We start from the raw sequence: 4353 nt of genomic DNA, 5'->3' as shown, positions 1-4353 counted from the left end.
TCGCTACATTCACGTACTATTCGTGAATTTGCTTGTGGCGCACGGTGCAAAGACACCTCGAGTGATTCCAGCTATATATGAGAAACGTGCGTGTTACTTGATGAAGGAATTTAATTGAACAAATTATATAAGGGGCGTGCGAAATAGAGGCGAGTGTGATAAGGGGATTCATTGAAGACAAATGTTTGTGCGACACATCGGAGGACGTGTAAAGGTAGATGGAAAACTCGACCAGACAGATTTACTCAGCGAGACCGTATGAAGTGAAAATAGAATACAAGCAGTATAAATTTCTGTTAAAGTTCCGGAAGCGTCCGCTCTAATAATCTACAGAGTGGTGCCGCGTATTCTTCTAGCGTCGCCACGGTTCTTCTTGTGCGATGCACGCGTCAGGTAGTTGCGCGGCCCAGGTAGTTTCAGAAAAACGCGTCATAAGTAGTGAACGTGTTGAGCTACGCATCTGAGCTTGTTCGTGACGAGAAGTAAACCGCGGGATTAACAAGTCCGGAACGATAACTGTCGCCGGGACAGGAAAATTTCTACTGGATGAAAGCATTCTTCTTCCTTCTCTAGTGCTGTTTACAGAGACAGAGAGGAAATTCTGATTAATCTGCGCGAGTTTCTTAAGCGGGATTTTATCAAGATCAAACTAGAAAGATAACAGAGTTTCCAGAAGCTGTATTTCTAGTACGAAGTTGCGACAATCTGAATAAAATGACACTGAACACGAAGCAAACGAATCGAAGGCGAAGTAGTCTGTGGCTTAACGAGCATAATCTGATCGCATTTACGTCCCTTTTGAGATTGTTTGAGAACGACGTGTAGAGAAAGGTAGAAGAGCGGTGCATTAACAAGCGCAACACGAAGTTCCTACCAGTCGAATTAAAGCGGTGATTAAATTGAAAGAGAAAAAGCTGAGCAAAACAAGAGACGACCCCTTTTTTCCGGCCGCACTACAGTAGTTCATTTAAATTAGCGTCTCTTTAACCCGCCGTAATTCCGCAATGTTTTCCGCGTGGCGGGGAAAAGTTTGTAGAGATATTACGAGGCACATAGATCACACTTAGCATTAATTAGCGCAGTTTCTACAGTAAACGAGAGACAAAGTTTCGCGACTGTGCGCAAAGATCCGACGCGATTCGACTGGATCGAGTGATCTTGATCGCGACTAAGCGTTTGTTATCCTTTGAAGATTTTAATTCGTTCTTCAATTCAAATATTTATTATTCTATTCGAAATGGAGTATCGTTTACTCATCTGCTAGAATATTATACTTTCTTTAAATAGGAAAGTTTCTCCTATTTTTTAAACTCTTAAGTCATCTTTAAATATAGCAGCGAATTGAGTTGTTAATTTCGAAATTTCCGTTTCGATTATCAAGGAATAGTAGTTAAGTCTACGTCTTAATATCTAGTAGGACAAGATTCCTTGGATTTAGCAACATAAAATACCGAGCCAGTAGAACAGAACATCGTGCAAGTAGAAGAGGATAGCATGCAAGTAGAATAGGACAGCATGCAAGTAGAATAAGACAGCATGCAAGTAGAATAGGACACTTTACGCCTGAATTACAGTTGGGACTATTCAAACTTTAGGGTCCTGTTCTTCTTTTGACCACTCTTTCCATCTTCACTGCCTTCCTAAACGATTGATGGATATTGATCTGACTAATCGTAGTGTGTTCTGCTATACGTTGTACAACTTTCTTCTACACAGTTAGGCTCTTATTTTAGCTTTCGAAAAAATATGAATGAATATCCACTGTTAGAATTCTTTCTGGTTTTCTGGAAGCTATCAATTTCTCTCTTTGTGACGTGCACTTCATTAGTTTGTCGTTATTCATCGAGTCTGAGCAACGTATACTTCTAGTTTTTTAAACTCTAGTTCGTAGGACGAAGTTGAAATGATACGTCAAGCTTTCCAAACGTTCTAGGATCTTCAATAATACTTTTAATATTTTGAAGTAGAGTGAATCGGAAACTTCCAACTACCTATAATCGTTTCAGAGTATCAATTCTGTGAACACGTGCACAGTTTAACGCGTTTAAGCGAAAGTTATTAACATACCGGAGGTTCGATAAATCACAGTGTTCGTCCTTTTTGTTAAAACTCATTAAAAAGGAAGGAAATACGCGAAGCAGAGAGAATCGTTTTCTTCTCGCGAAATTTCATTTCCACTGACCCGCCACGGCGGCGCGCACTTTAAATCAACCGACGGCAGACAGGATCGGCGCGTAACGCGGCACATGCGGCAGATGTTTCAGTTAAATCAACTGCCTTCGAATAGCAAGCCGCAGAAACTATCTGTTCCGGTGTCAAAACAGCTGTGCTTAATTAAACTCACACAATGAGCATGTTGCGGCGCGCCTGGTCGCGGCCTGCCGTCTCAAACAACCAGCTTAATTGCGAATGATTACCGCCTTCCACTTACTAAAACGTCTCGTTGTAATGAAATTCCAATGGTTCATTGTGTCTAACACAATCAACGCTAAAAAATCCGAATTTTTCTACGTTATCCGTTCATTCATACATATTTCATTACGCTTCGTTCATAAATCACAGTCGAATTTTGCGTTGTTATCACGATACAGGTTTTACTAATTTTACTGATTCCACTGAATGTAACATTGTGAGATTACTAGACTGTGAATGTTTATCCAAATCCATGTCTTTATGGGCATAATTTCAAAAATGTAGATTGTACAAATGTTGATTAGACCTGAAACAATGCTTATTTAACATGAACTAATAACTCTCTCTCTCTCTCTCTCTCTCTCTCACGCGGACCACATTCTCTTGACAACGCAACTCGCACTCTCTAACTTCTCGATTCACACTCTCTGACTTCTCCACTGATACTAGCTGTGAATTTGTCTTTCTGCCTTAGCATCCCTTTTGTCCCTTTGTCTTAGTCTCATCACGCACGTGTTACGCAACCGCTCGTGGCCAAAGTCACATAGGCCTTTTTCCTACGAAACTCTTCAACCGAAGGACCGACGATACATTGAAGGGCCTGTCGGCACCTCGGCTTGCGACAATGTTTATGGTCTACCCGATATTTTTTAGGCCTTTTGTCCACGATACCACAACAGAGACACGTTTCAGTCAGCATGAATTTTAGAGATCGAACTGATTCAATCCCGCGTTAGAAGAACGTCGATGTTATCAAAGGAAGATTTCAAGAGCTCAATATTTCACCACTGTTTCCAAGAATCTATTCCTTTAGCCGACATATCTGCATTTAATAAATAATTTGAGCTGTATCACTTGAAACGTATATTGCGATGTAACGATTGCTTTACTTTAGGTATTTTGAATACTTCCATATATCTCTTGAACAACTGTATATTTTTCTGAAGACTTTATGTTCATAAGATGAGAGCCTATTTTTGTTTCTCGCCTTCTTTCTTTCGCAAAGCACAATTCGCGAAGACTGGTGGTTCTCGGGAAGAGTAGAAAATCGTCTGGTTTGCTCGCCGTGCGAAGTGTCACGAAGATACCTGGACGAAATCCCAGGAGCACTGTAAATCACACCGTAGCCACTCGATCTACCGGCAGGATGGCAATTACCGCCGTGGGACCGGAAAAAACCGGGGCACATGCGTCCAACTTTAAATCTCCGTCAACCGGTCCGCTGATCATCCCTGTTGCTCGAGGAATCACCGAGTTAGAAAGAAGCGGGTTCACTCTTTTCATTTGTCGTTACATTCCCGACAGGTCCTCCCGTGACATCCTGCGTTCGAGACTTCGTCAGCTAAGAAAAAGCTTCGAGAAGAGAATTCCATCGAATCGAACTTCTGCTTGATTTCGTGTCACACGGTTCTCCGGGCGAAGTCTTTTGATTAAACTAGCGCGACGTCTTCGCTCACGTTTCTCGAATATGTACGTTCTCATCGTCGTTCTGATTAGAGAATTTAGTGGAATAATGCATGAGAAACGGTGCATTTAATAATATTACAATAATATACAGAAGATTTTTATATTTTCGAATCTATCGAGTATTCCTCCCTTGTTCAACTGTTTCATAATAGAACATTTTTTTGTGTAAAAGGTAGAAAATTAATAACAATGGGTTTATTAAATTCTTAACGTGTAACTTCCATTCATTGGTATGACATTTACATATTAATTATAAAATTTGGCGCAGAATATTAAATTCCGTATCATTTAGTAGTACCTTTATACAATTATTAAAACTTGATATTTCGAAAAGGAAATGTAGAACCGGATAAAAAAGCACTCTATTGGAAAATTAGGATATGTGCACATACTTTTTATAGCCATTAAATCAATTTCACGATTTTTATCGTATTCTCGGTTGGTTATCCCAACTCCGTGACCAGTGAATCATAA

The sequence above is a fragment of the Bombus pascuorum genome, chromosome 14 (genome assembly GCF_905332965.1).
Source record: "Bombus pascuorum chromosome 14, iyBomPasc1.1, whole genome shotgun sequence".
Taxonomy (NCBI): domain Eukaryota; kingdom Metazoa; phylum Arthropoda; class Insecta; order Hymenoptera; family Apidae; genus Bombus; species Bombus pascuorum.
Note: the sequence above shows the minus strand (reverse complement) of the source record.